General features: G+C 38.0%; 1 protein-coding gene across 27 annotated transcripts in view; it reads left to right on the top strand.

Moving 5' to 3' along the window:
• Positions 1-22311, top strand: part of PMS1 (PMS1 homolog 1, mismatch repair system component) — a 474998-nt gene that overhangs the window by 200455 nt on the left and 252232 nt on the right. For 6 of the 27 annotated variants that reach the window (XR_009599293.1, XR_009599296.1, XR_009599288.1 and 3 more), the window contains one exon: positions 3078-8136. The exons of 15 other annotated variants lie outside the window; for them this stretch is intronic. The gene's annotated coding sequence lies outside the window, so the exon portion shown is untranslated. Of the gene's footprint in view, positions 1-307; positions 8137-20266; positions 20610-20691; positions 20766-22311 lie in introns of those variants that run through there. 6 more of the 27 variants (XR_009599279.1, XR_009599277.1, XR_009599291.1 and 3 more) reach the window with 3 other exon arrangements.

Here is a 22311-nt window from a genome sequence, read left to right as displayed (position 1 = left end):
CTTCTGTGTTCCTGGCTTTTCTGTCTAGATGTTCCTTGTTTAAAACCACATGTAAAGTGCGTGTTAAAAAATATGCTTTTCCTGTGGGATGTACCTGTTTGAGATCCACTTTCTGCTGGTGTGTTTTTAGGAGCCCATTATTTATTTTAGAGGTTAAATAGAAGATTTTATAAATAATATATATGAGTTCTTAAAAAAAATTCTCTCAAATTTCCAGATTCCAGTTTAGCTGATTCCAGTTTGTCTCATGGGAAAGTAACCACAGCCAAAAATTTCAAACTTAAAAACTCTGGTCTTTTTATTTCAGGCTTTCTGCCTTGCCCATTCCCTGCCTCAGCCAACCCAAGGCCATCTGAAGCAGCGTGTTTCCTGTTGCTCTGGCTTTCATTCTCTCAAGTACAAGAAGCTACTGGGAGCTGTAAATGCCTCCATTAAAAAAGAGAACAATGTCAGATCAATAACATTGACTTCATCCTTTTAGTGGTGCATAACTCTTCACATAATGAGAATCTAACCTACATGGTAGAATGGTCAAAACCTGCTGAATCTTTAAGTAAAGATAATGGAAAAGAAAAAATTGAGGCTAACTCCTAGATTCTGTCTTGAGCAGAAGGTGGTGCCATTTTTTAAGGGAGGGAATAGAGGAACAGCAGTTTACAGGAAGGCTATAGCCATAAGGATCTAAGATAGTAAGTTTAATATTTGATGTATTGAGTCAGAAGTTTCTGAAAAACATTAAACTAGATATGCCCATGAGTCCATTTATGAGCATGGACCTTGGGACTGGCTTAGTATAGGATGTTCTTTGGATTCACTCCCTTTTGTACAATATGTGGTTTCTGAAGCCAGAAACGTGGGATGAAATCACCCAGGGATGTGCATAATGAAAAGAGATGATAGTATAGGACAGAAGCTTGAGAGACAACGGTAGTTGAGAAATGAATAAAGAAAGGGGAGCATGCAAACGATACTGGAAGCAGAGTGTAGAGATGTGAGAAAATCAGGAAAACATATCTATTCAATCAAGGAGAAAAGAATGTCTCAAGAAAGAAATCATAATATGTATTATCATACATTACCCATACATTAAGGACTGAAAATTATTCTTTGGATTGAGTGAAAAGTACACATATGATCGTCCTGAAAACAGTTTCTGTGGTGATGATGGAAACCTATACTAGATGGAGGTGTATGAAGGAGTATGTAGAAAAAGAGAAATATGGTTTCAAATTAATACAGCTACCCTTCTTCCTTATCTTACAGGTTTTCCATACAGCAACTTTTCTGTTATTTTTCATTGACATATGATTGAGTGCAGAAGGGGGGATTTGTAGTAACTTTTTTTTTGTTATCTTCGCTAGGATGAACCCACTAAATCTCACTCTTCACAGGGCTCTCTGTTTTACTCAGAAGGAATGACTGTATATATCCTGCATCCTCAGAGAGATGCCAAAACTGATATTTGTGTTCTCCTGAGTGACCTTAACTTTTAAATAACTTTGCTGCTTTTCATATTCGAGTACTCAGGCTGAAATCTGAGCTCGGCTCTCTTTTCTTCTCTGCTAAGTACAAAAGTTTAAAATAACATTATATGGTTTGGGTCAAGGAGTAAATAGTTTGTTTATGGAGTGATAGAAGAGTTGTATTTTATGAAAAAATGAATTATATGAACACTTCTGTTTAAAAAACTAAGTGAAAAATATAGACATTAATAAAAACTTGATTTTATATTTACAAATAAGTTCTAGTGGAAACAACATTGATTTTATGCAGCTATTTTATCCTTTTCGCTTTTAACTTGAAGTAACATTAGTTACCGAAAATTGCAAAAATAATAGAGAGTTATGTAGGCCTTTCACATAGTTACTCCAAATATTAGCATTTTGCTTTACCATTCTCTCTTTTCTCTGAAACTCTTTTAACGTCTTGAAGCTGCACATATAATGTCCTTCAACCTCTAAAAATTTCAGTTTATTTCCTAAAAATAAGGAAAGTCACACAATCTCAATTATCAAATCAGGAAGTTAACACTAATATAAATCTGTGCTTAAGATAATGATAGCCATAGCCACGTGTGGCTATTTAAATTTAAATTAAATTAATTAGAAATTTAGTTCCTCAGTCACACTGGTCTGGTCATGTTTCAAGCTTTCAGCAGTCGAGTGGCTGTTGTATTGGAAAGCATAGGTATAACCATCTTCATCATTGCATAAAGTTCTATAAGACAGTAATGCTCTAGACATTCAAATTGTGTTGGTGGTTTCAATAGCAGGCTGTGCAGGAGAAGAAAAGGAGCTGTTTCAAGTTTTGCTCGCCATTCTACTGCTCTTACTTTGGCTCAGGGACCTCTTTTTGCATTTAGTTGTCGTGTCTCAGTCTCCTCCACTCTAGGATAATGCCTCAGGTTTTCTTTTTACTTCAGGAAAAATATTTGTTTTTCTAATTTTATCATTTATACCACATTTATTAGTTGGAACTCTAAGAAAGGACTTTCTTTATTTATTTACTTCTGTTGATATCAGCTTATGGATTCTTTCATTCTGTGGTTAAAATCTATTACTCTAATTAGTTATTTGTTTTTCAAATTATCCAAGAATTGACCAGTAAGAGCCCTTTGGTCAGAATATGTCACCTGATAATGAGATTGTTTTGCAGTATTGGTGACATTTAATTTTAAAAGTCATGTGGATCTGCTGAATGTCTTAAAGCTATTTAAATATCTGAATCATCACTATATACCTAAAAATCAAAAGTTATTCATCATATGATTGCCTGTATCTCATCTTTGGGTTATCCCATATCTCATGCTCATTACTGAGAACAAGATGTTTTCACCACCATTGCTTCATTACTGTTTAACTGGGACATTCACTCATTTGTTCCCTCTTCAGTTTTGTAAAGATCTTTCACATAATCAGCATTCAGTTATTTTTTATCAATTTTTTATTTCAGATTTATTGAGATATGGTTGATATATGATACTGTATAATTTTAAGGTGTACAGTATAGTGACTTAATATACATTATGAAATGATTGCCACAGTAAGTGATAAAATCTGTGCTCTGTCCTTCTCTAGGAATTTAATCTGCTGTCCACATTGGAAGTCTGCATTACTTGCTACGTGTTTAGCAATCACTATGACTCAATGACTGTTAGTGTTTATAATTCTTCCTTTTTCCAATAAGAGTCTCGTTATGGTTATTCTGTTTCCACATCAACATTGGATAGTGGGTAGGGAGGAAGCAGACAACGTGACTTTTTGTTTATAGATAAATAGACCGTATTTCAACAACCTCAGATATTCAGATGACACCAGCCTTATGGCAGAAAGGAAAGAGGAACTAAAGAGCCTCTTGATGAAGGTGAAAGAGGACAGTGAAAAGCTGGCTTAAAACTCAACATTCAAAAAATGAAGATCACGGCATCCGGTCCCATCACTTCATGGCAGATAGATGGGGAAACAATGGAAACAGTGAGAGTTTATTTTCTTGGGCTCCAAAATCACTGTGGATGGTGACTGCAGCCATGAAATGAAGAGACACTTGCTCCTTGGAAGAAAAGCTATGACCAGCCTAGACAGCATATTAAAAAGCAGAGACATTACTTTGCCTACAAAAGTTCATATAGTGTTTCGAGTAGTCATGTATGGATGTGAAAGCTGGACCATCAGGAAGGCTGAGCACCAAAGAATTGTTGCCTTCGAACTGCGATGCTGGAGAAGACTCTTGAGAGTCCCTTGGACTGCAAGGAGATCAAATTAGTCAATCCTAAAGGAAATCAACCCTGAATATTCCTTGGAAGTACTGATGCTGAAGCTGAAACTCCAATACTTTGACCACCTGATGCAAAGAGTCGACTCATTGGAAAAGACCCTGATGCTAGGAAAGATTGAAGGCAGGAGAAGGGGGCAACAGAAGATAAGATGGTTGGAGGGCATCTATGACTTGGTGGACATGAGTTTGAGCAAACTCTGGGAAATTGTGAAGAACAGGGAAGCCTGGAGTGCTGCAGTCCATAGGGTTGCAAAGAATCAAACAAGATTGTGCAACTAAACAAGAGCAAATAGACCGTGAGAAGAAACTTCATTCTCTTCTTCAATAACAATAGAGCCATAGCTTTTATGTGACTGCCTAGCCTGGAATACATTTCCAGTCTTCCTTGCAGCAAAGCCACCGTTACATGATAAAGATTTCACCAATGGAATGTGAGAAAAAGTGATGCAACTTCAGCTTCCCTTGCTTAAAAGAAATTCCCCAACCCTAGGGGTTTTATTTTGTTTGTTTGTTTGTTTGTTTGTTCCCCTAATTCAGTTTATTTGAACTAAAGTGTTAAAGTGTTAGTCATTCAGTCATGTCTGACTCTTTATGATCCCGTGGACTGTAGCCCTCCAGGCTCCTCTGTCCATGGGATTCCCCACCCAAGAATACTGAAGTGGGTTGCCATGGTCTTCTCCAAGGGATCTTCCTGACACAGGGTTCAAACCCATGTCACTTACGTCTCCTGCATTGGCAGGGATGTTCTTTACTACTAGCACCACCTGGGCCAGAACCAAAACTGAAACTAGTTCATTCATTTCTCATATCCCCTGCTTTTGGCAATCACTTTTCTCTGAAGCTGTGAGGTTATATATAAAAATAGATTGACTGAGTTTAAGAATGATCATGCGGTATTTGTCTTTCTCTGTCTGACTTGTTTCACTTGGCATAATGGCCTCCAGCTCCATCTGTGTGGTCACAAATGGTGAGATTTCATTCTTTTTTATGGCTGAATAATGTTCTTTTATACACACGCACATTCACATACCAGTTTCCATTATCCACCCATCTATGGGCACTGAGGTTGTTTTCACATCTTGGCTATTGTAAATAATGCTGCAATGAACACGGCAGTTTGAGGGGAATGTATCTTTTTGAGCTACTCTTTCTAGTTTCTTCTACCTGGGAGCGGCATTGCTGGATCCCATGGTAGTTCATTTTTTAGTTTTTTTGAGGAAACACCATAATATTTTCTGTAGCGGTTGTACCAATTTACATTCCCACGAACAGTGCACAAGAGTTCTCTTTTTTCCACATCCTCATCAACACTAGTTACCTCTAGTATTTTTTATAATAGCCACCCTAATGAGTATATAGTAATATCTCATTTTTATTTTGCATTTCCCTGATGAGTTAATGATATTGAGCACCTTTGCATGAACCTGTTAGCGATTTGTATGTCTTCTTTGGGAAAATGTCAGTTCAGACCTTCCACTCATTTTTAACCTTTTTCTTTTCTTATTTATTTTTTTATTGAAGTATGGTTGATTTACAATGTTGTGTTAGTTTCAAGTGTGCAGGAAAATGGTTCATCAGATAAATATATATATATGTATATATTCTTTTTCAGATCCTTTCCTATTACAGGGTATTACAAGACATTGAACGTAGTTTCCTGTGCTATATAGTAGGTCCTTGTTTATCTGTTTTGTATATGTTAATCCCAAACTCCTAATTTATGCTTCCATTCATCCCACTTTCCCGTTTACTAGCCATCAGTTTGTTTTCTAGGTCTGTGAGTCTATTCTGTTTAGTAGTTGAGTTCATTTATATCATTTTTAGATCCTACATGCAAGTGATATCACGTATTTGTCTGTCTGACTTATTCACTTAGTATGATAATCTCTACCATTCGTGCCGCTGCAAATGCCATTTTTTCATTCTTAGGCTGAGTAGTATTCTGAGGTGTGTGTGTGTGTGTGTGTGTGTGTGTGTGTGTGTGTGTGTGTGTGTGTGTGTGTGTATACCACATCTTTATCTATTAATCTGTCAGTGGACATTTAGGTTGCTTTCATTTTTTTAATTACATTTTTTTTGCTATTGAGTTTTATGAGTTCATTGTATTTAGTGGATATTTGTCTTTTACCAGATACATGATTTGTAAATACTTTCTTAGGTTGCCTTTCATTTAGTTGATGGTTTCCTTTGCTATGCAAATAATTTTTTATATAATTCCACTTATTTTTGCTTTTGTTATTATCATTTAAGAATTTTTGCTTATTAAGTGACTTTACTAATCTCAGGGCTTGTGAACCAAGGCTATCACTGCGTTAGAGTTGAAATCGGCAGTTTATTTATGTAACAGAAGTAGCTCTCAAAAAGATTCCAGGTCTTTTGGGGGGAAATGTAAGGCTGGGGTTCGGAGCAACTTCCTAAAAATGTCAAAGCTTTATACAGTGTCTAGCTTATGTTCGAGGAGAAGGCAATGGCAACCCACTCCAGTACTCTTGCCTGGAAGCAGCAGCTTATGTTCGGCACTATTCATGCTCAATAAATGTTTGTTGAGTTAATGAGTAATATCTAGAGAAAGGTCTCAGCTCCCTTCTGTTTCTTCAATCTTAAATTCCTTTAGGTCATAACCTAAGTAACTTAGTAGTGTTTTCTGGATGGGCCATTTTTACACATAACGTTTTGCTGCTTAAATACAATTATCAACTAAAGCATTACCAAATTGCTTGCTGTGGAAATATATGTGTTTTGAAATTTTCAAAAAAGGGTTGGGAATTTCATGTACAAAAGGCAGGTTGATTTCCTTTCCTGTATTTTTATATCTTAATGTACATTGCAAATCTCTTAAAAGAAGGAGAATCCTTAGCATTTTTTAAGTTTATTTAAGACAAAACCCATTTTTCTCTCAGTTTATAAGGGACTGTGATATCAAGGAATATACATTGGGAAATACTTATCTGATATTTAAAATTCTGCTTACCTTTCTTTAGGCTGATTCCTTTATTACTTTGTATCATTTTGCCATTTTAAGTCTACTTGTTATGACTCCACTGAATTTTCTTTCTTGCTAATCTGGACAGCCTCTTTTTGGATAAATATGACTTGTCCTAGGAAGGCCATTGATTTCCCAAAAAGCTGAGACCATGAATTGTAAATGACCTTAAGAAGATTACCCATCTGAACATTTATCACACACTCATCAGACAATTTTAATGCAATTTTTCAAAGTCATTTAGATTTTTTTGTAAGCCATTCTGTACACCTTGGTAGGAGATATTTCCTATTCTAATAGGCAAAGTAGTAGAAATTTTAAACATTCAAGGAATGTTGAGTCAGTCTCTTAAAGGCAGAATTATACACAGTAAGAAAAAAGTCCATGGAAATAGAACCAAGGAGAGTCTGTATAAATAGTAATGTGAAGAAGAGTGAATTCCTTTTTAGCTGTAACATCGCATTTTTTGCACGTTGCCCACATTGTTTAGCCGTTTCTAAACACATTTCCATTTACGTCATTTGTAAAAACTGCCTCGACTCATATTCTGGAAAACTGACAAAGTTGTAATGAACAGATGCAGATTCCATAATTGTAATTGGCTTTTACTCTAAACTAATGTTCTGACTCATGCATCATTAATGATTTCTGTTTGTCTCTATTATTACCTTACAAATTTGAAAGGGTATCTTTCAGAGTGAAAAACTTTCCTTAATTTTTAAAATCAGGGCTTATTGCTTATGAATTATAGATTCTCCAATCACCTGTATTTAAACCTATAATTTTATTTTGCCATATTCTTATTTACATTTCTGTTGGTTATTTGACTTCATATAATCTTTTTCATTTCCTGATTGTATTTCCCAGGGAAGCATGTCAGTTTTAAATAACACCTTTCTTTTTATTACATTTTTCCTACTATTAAATTTTTCTAATTTTTAAACTAGATGTTATAATGTAATATAAATTTTTTGCTATTTCACAAATTAGACTCTATCTGAAGAATGAATAATTAGTATTAGTAGAACCCCAAAGGAAAATAAAAAGATGTGCTCTCATGAAACATTTTTCTGATAAGATTTTGACAATGACATGGAAACAGTTTTCACTTGCCAAAGTGGGGCTAATTTAGGTGAATAGCTGAGGGGCTCAAAGATACCAACTAATCTTGTTCTAAGCATAATACATGTATGTTTTCATATAAAATGGAATTAAACCCCCTTATCCTGATCTTTGAACAATTCTTTTGATAGTTTCTGACTGTTACTGAATTTTGTTATATGAAAGGAGAACACTATTTATTAATGAAGGAATTATTCTTTTATAATTATTTTTTTCAGTGTTTATAAGTTCTTTTCATTAAAGTACTGAAATACAGAGCAAGTGTTTTGGCATATTGTTGCTTCTTGTAAGGAAGATTTAATAGCTTGTTATGGACTATTAATATGAACAGAAGTCATTTAGAGTTCAGGTATATATTTAGAACTAGCATGTGTGCAAAAAGATACAAAGTGAATCAAGAAATTCTGGAAAAGATTGTTTGAAAAGGAAAAATTGCTATTTTCTGGCTAGCATTGATGAAATAGATATTTAAAGAGATTTAAATGTTTTATTTATTTTGAAGACATGTCTTAAGAGCCTTAAATATAACTTAGAATTGATATAATTAAATCAATGAAAATGTAAAACTCTTTATCTAAAATAGTAAATATAATTTAATTTCAAATGTTATCCAGGAAACTCAAAAAGGTTACAGCTGTTAGTTATTTGAGATGATTACAAATAGAATGTCTGTCTGAGTTTAGTAATAAACTAAACTATTTGTTACTGCTTACTGTAAATTTAAAATAAGCATATACATAAACTAGTTTTCTCCAGTTTTGAAAATGTCTTTATCATACTAAATTTTACATAAAGAAGAGAAACATCTTTATGTCCCAGATACTTATTGAGCAAATGTTGATAGGAATGCAAGTAAATGATTTTTTTCCATCTAATTTGTTGATTAAAAGGTGTGCATAATGGAAGCACATGCCAAGTAGTTTTGCCGCATGAATTTTGCAGCATATGGTAAACTAAAACCCTGGTGACCTTTTGGTCTTGTTGATCACATGCATGAAGATGATCATCTGTTAATCTCTACTAATCACTGGTACATCCTTGTAGAGAAGACAGAGCAGTTTTTATTTGTGCTTCATTTGCTCTTTTGGAAAATGCTTTCACAGGGAATTTTTGAAAATAATTTTATACTCAGGATTATAAAATCATAATTATTTTATATCTAAGAAAGATTTTAAGCAAGAGAATTAGAATTTTCAACCTGTATATAGCCCCATATTTTTTATGTTTATTTTAAATACCAGTAATAATTTTCTGGAAGTCATGGATATTAGTACCTCTTTTAGGCTTATTAACACACACATGCAGGGGTTCACACACTTTTACATATATAGTATGTGTTGTTTCTTGTTAGAATTGTAAAACGAAAGCACCAGTGTTTCTCAAATTTTGATAGGCCTATGAGTTACCTGGGATCTTGTTATAATCCAGATTCAGATTCTATAGTTCTGTGGTGGGGTGTGAGAGTCTGCATTTCTAGCAAGCTCCCAGCTCATAACTAATCTGCTAGTCTGTCTCAGGTTAACAGACTTTTTCTTTTAAGGGCTAGGTAGTAAATATTTTAGACTTTGTAGGGCAAGAAGCAAAGTGAGGATATTTACAGGTGTTTATATAACAAAAGGAAAATGTCCACAAAATTTTTATTGATGAAATTTAAAATGTAATAATTATTCAGTACTTTATAACTATATAATAGTTATAAAGCTATATTATATTCAGCAATAAAAAGGAATGTTCTACTGATAGACACAACAGGAGTGGATCTCAAAAACATTCTGCTTAGTGAAAGAGGCCCTACACAAAAGTTACTTACATACTATGTGACTCCACTGATACAAAGTTCTAGAAAATGCACTCTAATCAATGGCAGCAGAAAGCCAAGTTTTTCCTTTATGGAAAGAGAAATAAACCCTGGGTGTAAATTATGAAAAGGGAGAAAAATTCCCCACTAATGAGCTTTCCAAAAAAACAGATATATTCACAGCATGAGAAAGCCCATCTAGAATAACATCTTTAAGAGGCACAAGAATTCCAGGTCAACAAACTGATGAAGAAAACTGAAAAACTGGAGAACAATACCATTTCTAAGCAGCTTACATTAGAGCAAGATTGTTGAGAGAATTAATCTGTCCTCTTACTCCATGCATATTAAAGTTCTGTCATCCCTCTGATGCAGAGTTGTTCAAGTATGGACTTGACAACAAGAAACAAATTTGAATGGTGACCTGATACACTAATGTTTTTGTAACTATACATGACTGAAACAGGTTTTGTGAAACTGTGCTTTCAAAAAAGAAACACACACACACTCCAGAGTCAGAACTGAGAGGAGGAGGTACCTGAGGGAATTATTTAGATGATAGAAGTGTTGTTCTGTGTCTTCATTGTGGTAGTGGTTATGCACTGGTATATGTTTTTCAAAACTCATTAAACTTGGGGATTCCAGCCTACATTTTATGAGGACACTTAAGCAACCCAGTGAGGAGGTCTACATGGTTAGGAACTGAGGCCAGTTCCTAACAGCCAACAGCCAGCAAGTAACTGACGCTTTCTCCAGAGAGCCAAGTGAGTGAGCCATTTTAGAAGCCATCCCTCTTGCCCCACTGTAGTCTTCAGATTACTCTAGATCCAGGCTGACAATTTAATTACAACTTGTGAGAACATTGCAAGAGTTATTCAAGATGGTGGAGCAGAAGGACGTGAGCTCATCTTCTCCTGTGAGAACTCCAAAATTACAACTCAGTGCTGAAGAGCCATTGACAACAGAAGGTTGGATCCCACCAAAAAAATATACCCCATGTCCAAAGGCAAAGAAGAAGCCTCAGCAAGATGATAGGAGGGGCGAAATTGCATTTAGAATCACACCCATACACACCAGAGATATTCGGAGGGCTCAAACAAAACCTTGTGTGCACCAGGAGACTCCACAGAGACTGAGCCAGACCTGCCTTTGAGTGTTTGAGTGTTTCCTGTGGAGGTACAGATCAGCAGTGGCCTGCCGCAGGGGCAGGGGCTCTGGTGCAGCAGACCTGGGAATGGCATAAGCCCTCTTGGAGAGGCTGCCATTAACCCCACCATAGAGCCACCAGAACTTACACAGGACAGGGGAATCAGACTCTTGGAGGGTACGAACAAAACCTTGTGTGCACCAGGATGCAGAAACCCCACAGAGACTGAGCCAGAACTGTGTTTGAGTATCTCTTGTGGAGGCATGGGTCAGCAATGGCCTGTTGCAGGGGCAGGGGCTCTGGGTGCAGCAGACCTGGCTATGGTGAGGCCTCTTGGAGGAGGTCACCATTAACCCCACCATAGAGCCACCAGAACTTACACAGGACTGGGGAAACAGACTCTTGGAGAGCACAAACAGAACCAGGTGTGTACAAGGACCCAGGAGAAAGGAACAGTGACCCTACAAGAGACTGACCCAGACTTGCCTGTGAGTGTCCAGGAGTCTGCGGCAGAGGCGTGGGTCAGTGGTGACCTAGTACAGGGTTTGGGGGTGCTGCATGTGGCAGTTTTGAAGGAGGTCACCATTATCTTCATTACCTCCACTATAGTTTGCCCTCAGGTCAAACAACAGGGAGGGAACACAGCCCCGCCCATCAACAGCAAATTGGATTAAAGATTTACTGAGCAAGGCCCCTGCCCACCAGAAAAAGATCCAGTTCCCCATTCAGTCAGTCTCTCCCATCAGGAAGTTTCCATAAGCCTCTTATCCTTATCCATCAGAGGGCAGACAGAATGAACACCATAGTCACAGAAAACTAATCAAACTGATCACATGGACCAGAGCCTTGTCTAACTCAATGAAACCATGAGCCACGCCGTGTAAGGCCACCCTATACAGATGAGTCATGGTGGAGAGTTCTAACAAAACGTGGTCCACTGGAGAAAGGAATGGCAAACCACTTGAGTATTCTTGCCTTGAGAACCCCATGAATGATATGAAAAGGTGAAAAGATAGGACACTGAAAGAGGAACTCCCCAAGTCAGTAGGTGCCCAATATGCTACTGGAGAACAGTGGAGAAATAACTCCAGAAAGAATGAAGAGATGGAGCCAAAGAAAAACCAGCTGTGGATGTGGATGTGACTGGTGATAGAAGCAAAGCCCAACATTGTAAATAACAATATTGCATAGTAATCTGGAATGTTAGGTCCATGAATCAAGGTAAATTGGAAGTGGTCAAACAGGAGATGGCAAGAGTGAACATTGACATTTTAGGAATCAGTGAACTAAAATGGACTGGAATGGGTGAATTTAACTCAGATAACCATTATATCTACCACTGCGGGCAAGAATCCCTTAGAAGAAATGGAGTAGCCATCATAGTCGACAAAAAGTCTGAAATGCAGTACTTGGATGCAGTCTCAAAAACGACAGAGTGATCTCTCTTCACTTCAAAGGCAAACCATTCACAGTCTCAGTAATCCAAGTCTATGCCCCAACCAGTAATGCTGAAGAAGCTGAAATTAAACAGTTCTATGAATACCTACAAGACCTTCTAGAACTAAAATCCAACAAAAAGATGTCCTTTTCATTATAGGGGACTGGAATGCAAAAGTAGGAAGTCAAGAGATACCTGGAATAACAGGCAAATTTGGCCTTGGAGTACAGAATGAAGCAGGTCAAAGGCCAACACAGATTTGCCAAGAGAACACACAGTCATAGCAAACAACTCCTCTTCCAATAAGATAAGAGGAGCCTCTACACATGGACATCACCAGATGGTCAATACTGAAATCAGATTGATTATATTCTTTGCAGCCAAAAATAGAGAAGCACTATACAGTCAGCAAAAATAAGACCAGGAGCTGACTGTGGCTCAGACCATGAACTTCTTATTACCATTTCAGAATGAAATTGAAGAAAGTAGGGAAAGCCACTAGACCATTCAGGTATGACCTAAATCAAATCCCTTATGATTATACAGTGAAAATGACAAATAGATTCAAGGGATTAGATCTGATAGACAGAGTGAAGAATTATGGATGGAAGTTCATGACTGTACAGGAGGCAGTGATTAAGACCATCCTCAAAAAGAAGAAATGCAAAAAGACAAAATGGTTGTCTGAGGAGACCTTACAAATACCTGAGAAAAGAAGAGAAGCAAAAGGCAAAGGAGAAAAGGAAAGTATACCCATTTGAATGCAGAGTTCCAAAAAATAGCAAGGAGAGATAAGACGCCTTCCTCAATGATCAATGCAAAGAAATAGAGGAAAACAAGAGAATGTGAAAGACTAGAGATCTCTTTAAGAAAATTAGAGACACCAAGGGAACATTTCATGCAAAGATGGGCTCGCTAAAGGACAGAAATGGTATGGACCTAAAAGAAGCAAAATAGAAGAGGTGGCAAGACTACAAAGAACTATACAAAAATGATGTTTATAACCCAGATAACCATGATGGTGTGATCACTCACCTACAGCCATACATACTGGAATGTGAAGTCAAGTGGACCTTAGGAAGCATCACTACGAACAAAGCGAGTGGAGATGATGGAATTCCAGTTTAGTTATTTCAAATCCTGAAAGATGATGCTGTGAAAGTGCTGCACTCAATATGCCAGCAAATTTGGAAAACTCAGCAGTGGCCACAGGACTAGAAAAGGTCAGTTTTGTTCCAATCCCAAAGAAAGGCAATGCCAAAGAATGCTCAAACTACCACACAGTTGCACTCATCTCACATGCTAGCAAAGTAATGCTCAGAGTCCTTCAAGCCAGGCTTCAACAGTACGTGAACTGTGAACTTGCAGATGTTCAAACTGGATTTAGAAAAGGCAGATGAGCCAGAGATCAAATTGCCAGCATCCACTGGATCATTGAAAAACCAAGAGAGTTCCAGAAAAACATCTATTTCTGCTTTATTGACTATGCCAAAGCCTTTGACTGTGTGGATCACAATAAACTGTGGAAAATTCTGAGAGAGATGGGAATACCAGACCACCTGACCTGCCTTCTGAGAAATCTGTATGCAGGTCAAGAAGGAACAGTTAGAACTGGACATGAAGCAACAGACTGTTCTAAATTGGGAAAGGAGTACGTCAAGGCTGTATATTGTCACCCTGCTTATTTAACTTATATGCAGAGTACATCATGAGAAATGCTGGGCTGGAAGAAACACAAGCTGGAATCAAGATTGCCAGGAGAACTATCAATAGCCTCAGATATGCAGATGCTGCTGCTGCTGCTAAGCAGCTTCAGTCGTGTCCGGCTCTGTGCGACCACATAGACAGCAGCCCACCAAGCTCCCCCGTCCCTGAGATTCTCCAGGCAAGAACACTGGAGTGGGTTGCCATTTCCTTCTCCAATGCGTGAAAGTGAAAAGTGAAAGTGAAGTCGCTCAGTCGTGTCCGACCCTCAGCGACCCCATGGACTGCAGCCTTCCAGGCTCCTCCATCCATGGGATTTTCCAGGCAAGAGTACTGGAGTGGGATGCCATTGCCTTCTCCGTGGATATGAAGTTGACACCACCCTTATGGCAGAAAGCAAAGAAGAACTAAAGAGCCTCTTGAAGAAAGTGATAGAGAAGAGTGAAAAAACTGGCTTAAAACTCAACACTCAGAAAACTAAGATCATGGCATCTGGTCCCATCACTTTGTGGCAAATAGATGGGGAAACAATGGAAACAGTAATATATGTTATTTTTTGGGGGGGGAGGAGGCGGTTACAAAATCACTGCAGATGGTGACTACAGCCATGAAATTAAAAGACGCTTGCTCCTTGGAAGGAAAGTTATGATCAACCTAGACAGCATATTAAAAAGCAGAGTTTTTACTTCATTGACAAAGGTCCATCTAGTCAAAGCTATGGTTTTTCCAGTAGTCATGTATGGATGTGAGAGTTGGACTATAAAGAAAGCTGAGCATCGAAGAATTGAAACTCTTGAACTGTGGTGTTAAAGAAGACTCTTGGGAGTCCCTTGGACTGCAAGGAGATCCAACCAGTCCATCCTAAAGGAAATTAGCTCTGAATAGTCCTTGGAAGAACTGATGCTGAAGCTGAAGCTGCAGTACTTTGGCCACCTGATGTGAAGAACTGACTCACTGGAAAAGACCCTGATGCTGGAGGAGGAGGGACGCAGGAGGAGAAAGAGACAACAGAGGGTGAGATGGTTGGATGGCATCCCGGACTCGATGAACTTGATTTTGACTAAACTCCTGAAGTTGGTGATGGACAGGGATGCCTGGTGTGCTGTACCCTGTGGGGTCACAGAGTCAGACATGACTGAGTGACTGAACTGAGCTGTAAGAACATTGGAACCAAAGCACCCAACTAAGCCATTCCCAAGTTCTTAGACATTGATAATAAATCTTTTTTCTCTTAAGTCAAAAACAAACCAAAAAACTCAAACTGTAAGCTCTAAGGGCTTCTCTGGTGGCTCAGATGGTAAAGAATCTGCCTGCAATGCAGGAGACCTGGGTTAGATCCCTGGATCAGAAAGATACCCTGGAGAAAGGATTCTTGCCTGGAGAATTCCATGGAGAGAGAATCTTGGCAAGCTACAGTCCATGGAGTCACAGAGTCGGAGACAACTGAGCAACTAACAGCTTCCCAGGTAGCGCTGGTGGTAAGGAACCTGCCTGCCAGTGCAGGAGACGTAAGAGATGTGGGTTTGATTCCTGGGTCCCCTGGAGAAAGAAATGGCTACCTACTCTAGTGTTCTTGCCTGGAGAATCCCATGGACAGAGGAGCCTGGGAGGCTACAGTCAATAGTGTCACAAAGAGTCAGACAGACTGTGTGCTGAACACCCAGCACACATATGCTTTAAGTGGGTGTACTTTGTTTTTTTGTATTTAAATTATACCTTGGTAAAGTACATCTTTAAAAGAAGCTTGCTTGAGGGTCTTCAGCTAAGATAATATGTGAAATGACATTGTAAATTATAAATTTGTATCCAAATATGTTGTTATTGCTCTTTTAAGTACTACCAGAGAGGCCTTTACATTATAGGTAGGGCCACTAGTAATCTGCACCCCCTTTCATCAGGAGACTATTTATTCTGAATTTACCTGACCAGTATACATTTAGGGTAAATATTAAGTAGATAACCACTCTAAGAATATGTCTAAATAACTTTCTCAATAGAAGGGTGGGGACTTCTGAACCCTTCGCTTAGGGACCCAGGATTTAAATATGCTATAGTTACTATTGACATTTTTCAAAATAGAAATGGAGGTAATATGGCATTATAATATATTGAATAATAAGTTTTAGACTTAATATCAGGAAGCCTAGGATTTAGTCTCCACTCAGGCACTAATTCACAAACAGTCATGGAGAAATTTTTCAAACTTCCCTGGATCCCAATTTTCTCCTTTCTCAACATTAAGTTGTTGGACTAGATGATCTTACCATGCTTAAAAATCTGATTCTATAAATTAGGAAACGTTGAAAGATGATGAGAATAGAGTGCTAAGTCACTTCAGTCGTGTCCGACCCTGTGCGACCCCATAGACGGCAGCCCACCAGGCTCCCCCGTCCCTGGGATTCTCCAGGCAAGAACACTGGAGTGGGGTGCCACCTCCTTCTCCAGATGAGTATAGAGTATGTAGCATTAAAAAGATGCTTCTATTTCTTATTTCATATGATGATGTTGGATGCCATGGATCTTCAAAGATAGTTCAGAGTGATACTTTTCTAAATTCCTGGTTTTTGAAAAGTATTTAAAAGAGAAGATTTCGATTTAGCAACCTGAGAGTGTAGGCTTAGAGCATTGTGTTGCAAAAAAAGAAAATGTCTGTTTTTACACATTTGTCTTAAACATCTTGTTTCCCTTCTCAGTTATTAAAATCTTTTCAGTTTCAAAATTCAGAAATAATCTGAATTTTCCCCTTTTATTACTAGATTTTTAGTCATGGAAAATGGATACGTGTACCATGGTTAGGAGGTCATTTCATCAGTCTTCAAATAGAGAATTTAAAATAAATGTTTTTAAACTTTTGCAGATGTTTTTATTCTTAGGTCTTGCATATCGTATCAGAAAACTAGTTTGCTCTGTAAATTAGTTACATAAGTGTAGTAGTCAGTGATCAATACACATAAATGTTATTTTAAAGTACAGCTCATTAATTCTCTAATTGTGCTTTCTTTTGTTTAATCTCAACTTTGTCACTTACCAACTGGATATAAGTTATTCACACTTTCTTAATCTGGTTTCTTTTGTTTTTAAATGGAGTAATAATACCTGTCTCATCAAATTGTTGATTAGTTAAGGATTTAGCAAGCATAGCAAAAGTACCTGGTCGTAGGAACTTATTTTCTTTTGTTCCCTAAAGTTGACCTAACAGTTGAATTATTATTATTATTATTATTTGTGGCCACATGATGAATTAGTGACAGGAAAAAAAAAAGATTAATTTTATCCCTTAAGTTCCATCTTCTCCATCTGCATATGCTTTGGCTTGATGAGCAACTATTTTTTTATTTTTGTACTTTGCTGGCTCTGAAGTTTTCAAACATGGATTTTAAGTATTCAGATATTTTTATAAGTATAAAATTTTAAACGTTCACTAGTTCACAAACCATTTCGATTTACTTTAGCATTACATAGTGACTAAATATATATAATATTTAATGAAGATGTGATGCGGTGCTTCATGGCCAGACAATAGTGGGTTTGAATCCTCACTAGTAAACATGTGAACCTGGACGACTTGTTTAACCTGTGAGCCTAAATTTTCTAAGACATTAAATGGTGATGATGATGAAGTGCTTAGCTTTGTACCTGGAACATATTAAACACTCAAAAAATACTAGTTATAAGCCATCAGTTCCATGGACTGTATAGTCTTGGGGTTGCAAAGAGTCGGACATAACAGAGAGACTTTCACTTTCATCATCATTCTTAGATGACAATTTAATTTGTATATGGGTTGAATCCTATATGGGTTATTAAGTTAGCTGACTATTAGTGATTTCTGATTCTAACCAGAATTTCAAATTCGTGTGAATAATGAACTTATTACCATTATTCAAAAGGACACACTTTGTTGATGGTGGACCAATGGTAATATCTTTACTGAAGATGCCATGTTACATGGAAATTTGAAGCAATGTTTATTTTGCTGAGATTTTTGACCAGCAAATTTACCAAGTTATCATTATTGTTGTGTCATGCCAGACTGGCTCCCATGGGTTTCCCTGGTGGCTTAGATGGTAAAGAACCCACCTGCAATGCAGGAGATCCGAATTCTATCCCTTGAGAAGACTGAACCTTCCTAGGTCAGGAAGATCCCTGGAGGAGGGCATGGCAACCCACTCCAGTATTCTTGCCTGGAGAATCCCCATGGACAGAGGAGCCTGGCGGGCTATAGCCCATGGAGTTGCAGGGAGTCGGACATGACTGAGCAACTAACACACATACAGGCTGTCTTGGTGTAAAGTTTAACATATCAAAAGTGCATTTTTTACCTTCTACAGAACTTACCACAGCAGTAAGCACATTGTAGGCAGTATGCAAATATTAATTTGTTAATATTAGCAATTAAGTTAGTAAGTTGGGAGAATTTAAAATGTATAGCATTCTTAACTTAATATACAAATTGAACCCTGAAAGTTAACAGAGAAAGAAATTAATTCACAATTATTAAAAATCCTTTTTCATCATATCTTAACTGTTATACATTCTGAAAATGGGATTCATATCAGAACTATTACCTTGTCTCTGCCGCAGCTCAGAGGGCATAGGAATTTCTGTACATCTCTATTTTCTTTTGCAGTTTCATTTTTTATTCTTTTTACTCATTTAACTCTTTAAAATGAAATTTTTTCTTACTATTGCAATAACATACATCACCCCCATACCACCAAGAAAAAAATCTTCAGGTAATATAAAGAAAAAAATTAAAAGTACCCATAATTCTACTCCCCAGCAATACTCAGTATGAATATTTGTACTCTTATGGGCTCTATTTTTTTAAATGTATTTACAGACATGCATATTTATATACATATACATAGACACACACACACATAAATATATATATGTGCTCAGTTGTGTCTGACTCTTTGCGACCCCATGGACTGTAGCCCGCTAGGCTTCTTTGCCCATGGGATTTTTCAGATGAGAACACTGGAGCGGGCTGCCATTTCCTCCTCTGGAGGATTTTCCTGACTCAGGGATCAAACCCATCTTTTTGGTGTCTCCTGCATTGCAGGTGGATTCTTTACCCACTGAACCACTGGGGAAGCCCAGAGCAGGAAAGTATATCTGTAGGTAAACCAAATGACTATTACCTACATTTCACTGTTGGGAAGTATTTCCCTAAGTACTCTTCCAAAGCCTAAAAATCAAAGGTTACAGAGTCATCTTATCTTGGTCTTTAGTATAGCATTTGCTGAAAGTAAGAAACAGGCTTAGAATAGAAACCATGAATCTAAAAGAGATTAAGGAAGACCACCAAAATGAAACAGTTTACTTCTCAGCATTGCTTTTAAAAACCTAGCTGACAGCCTTACTTACATGTTTTCTAGAGACATCACAGTAAATAAACGTTCAAAGACATAGATATGAAATATGAATATATCTTCCATTATAAGCATACAGGTTTCTCCCTCCTCTTTTTTGCACTATTTTTCTTCTCATTAATGATCTAAAGTCCCCAAGGAGTTTACATATTCTCCTGGCATTGGGGAAGGGGAATCTGATCCTCACCGCCTCTGGTTGAGGTGTCTTTTCCCAGCTGGTCTCTGGGCATAATAAGCCTCTTCTGTCTATATTACCTACTATAAATTGTTCATGACCAATGTAATTCTTGATTTATTCTCTTATTCAGAGTCCAAGTCTGTTGCTTATTGGCTGTGCAAATCTTCTTTCTTCTCTGTGTGTCAGTTCTCTCATTTTTAAAATAGGAGAATATAATTCTATCTATCTTATAGGATTGTGAGGATCAAGTTCATTTCCTGTAAGTTACTTAAATGGCATTTAGTACCTAATATCTGCTTTATTATAGTCATCATAAGTCTTCCTGGTAGCTCAGAGGATAAAACGTCTCCCTGCAATGTAGGAGACCCAGGTTCAATCCCTAGGTTGGGAAGATCCCCTGGAGAAGGAAATGGCAACCCACTCCAGTACTCTTGCTGGAAAATTACATGGACAGAGAAGACTGGTAGGCTACAGTCCATGGGATCACAAAGATTTGGACACAACTGAGAGACTTCACTTTATAGTCATCATCATCATGTTATCAAGGGCAGAGTATAGTGATTAGAGAGCTCAGCTATTTCCTGCTAATTAAGCCCCTTCTGTACTTCTCAGTTTGGGGCTGCCATTACTGATCTATGCCTTTTGGCTCTTTGCCTGCCTGCTAAGTTGTGCTAAGTCACTTCAGTCATGTCCTATTCTTTGCGACCGTGTGGACTATAACCCACCAGGCTCCTCTCTCCACAGGATTCTCCAGGCAAGAATACTGGAATGGGTTGCCATGTCCTTCTCCAGGGAATCTTCCTGACCCAGGAAATGAACCTGAGTCTCTTACGTCTCCTGCACTGGCAGGCAGGTTCTTTACCGCTAACGTCAACTAGGAAGTCCAAAAAGTATTAGTCGCTTCAGTCATGAATGACTCTTTGCAACTCCATGGACAGTCACCCACCAGGCTCCTCTGTCCATGGAATTCTTCAGGCAAAAACACTGCAGTGAGTAACCATTCCCTTCTCCAGGGGATCTTCCTGACCCAGGGATCAAACCCAGGTCTCCTGCACTGCAGGCAGATTCTTTACTGTCTGAGCTGTAGGTAAGTGTCATTTGGCTCTTTGCTTCTGTATTACTCCTGGCAAGTATACTGACTTCAACCTCAACTGTCTTTCATGCCCCAGGGATAGGAGTAGCAGAACACTAAGGAACTTTTCTGGACCCTTCTGCACTTTGATGGAGATAAGAAGAACCTGGAGTGAGTTTGGGGGTGTTATTTCAGGCCCCTTCTGCCATTCTTTCGTGACTGTTTGACCAAGCTTCCTCAGGTGTTGGCATCAGAGGAAACTTTAGTTTCATTCTCTGCATCTTCCTCATTTAGTAACCTTGATTCATTTATTGCTCCTCTTTAATCCTTTGGTAAGTGCTTTAACGACTTTGAAAGCCAGATCTAAGGAGTCGGGAGAGAGATGTATAGTAAGGCACTACTATTACTACATTTATACTACATTTCATTGAATTTTTCTCCAATCATCCTTCCAAGACCTAAAAGTCTAAAGTTAGAAAATTATCTTATCTTAGTCTTTAGTCTAACGTTTTCTCAAAGCAAGAAAAGGCTTAGGTTAGCCACTATTTCCTACCTTGCCATAAGGTGGTCATTAATAGATACATCCTCAGAGCTTGAGGTTCTGATCTTACAAATCAGGGCCTTTAGGAATTAAAACAAAACCAGTTTTCTCTTTAAATGTGAATCTAGATCTTAGAAATAAAAGCCATACACAGAGATCCTATCTTGGAGTTCTAAGCCAAGCATTTAGCTCTCTTATTTTAGGCTTTATTTGCTCTTTTTCCTGAGAGTAAAATTTATATATATATTTATGAATAAAGAGAAATGGGTAAAAGAAGAACAATACAGAGTGGAAAGAACAACCTTTCAAGTATCTAAAAACATCTCATTACATTTGTGTTTGAAACAGGAGACTTTCACTGTACCGAAGACATGCAACTGTAAAATAATTGGAAGCATATATCGTTTTAAGAACTTTTGCCTTCCCACCTTTTTTGAGTCTCATCTTCTATAACTTATGGAATATATAGTCAGACGGTATTTCAGCTTTACTTCTGGCTATTTAACAAATTGATTCTTACATAGCTGTAATAGTCATCAGTCTTTACTATAAATAAGTTACTTTTTCGTTCCATCAGTTTAGGACTTGAAAATTATAGGCTGTAGTAATGAATGAATGAAAATAGAGGACCAGTGTGTGGTAATAGCAACAGAAACAAGTAAAAGATGGTCAGCTGACTTTGTCATCTGTATCAGTCCAGGGGATTGCTTCTTTTCTTCATGCATTGGTGGTGGTGGTGGTGGTTTAGTTGCTAAGTCATGTCCAACTTGTGCAGCCCCATGCACTGTCTGCAGCCTGCCAGGCTCCTTTGTCCATGGGATTTCCCAGGCAAGATTACTGGAGTGGCTGCATTTCCTCTCCAGCGGATCTTCTCAACTCAGGAATCCAACCCAGATCTCCTGCATTACAGGCAGATTTTTCACCGACTGAGCTACAAGGAGTTGGTGATGAACAGGGAGGCCTGGTGTGCTGCAACTCATGAGGTCACAAAGAGTCGGACACGACTGAGTGACTGAACTGAACTGAACTGAGCTACAAGGGAAGCCCTCATGCCTTGGTGCCTATTTTTAAGGGTAATAGCATTCCTGGGCTTCCCAGGTGGCGCTAGTGGTAAAGAACCCACCTGCCAGTGTAGGAGACATAAGAGACCCAGGTTCCATCCCTGGGTCAGGAGGA

The sequence above is a fragment of the Ovis aries genome, chromosome 2 (genome assembly GCF_016772045.2).
Source record: "Ovis aries strain OAR_USU_Benz2616 breed Rambouillet chromosome 2, ARS-UI_Ramb_v3.0, whole genome shotgun sequence".
In the NCBI taxonomy this organism is placed as follows: Eukaryota; Metazoa; Chordata; class Mammalia; order Artiodactyla; family Bovidae; genus Ovis; species Ovis aries.
Note: the sequence above shows the minus strand (reverse complement) of the source record. Positions and strands in the feature narration are given on the sequence as shown.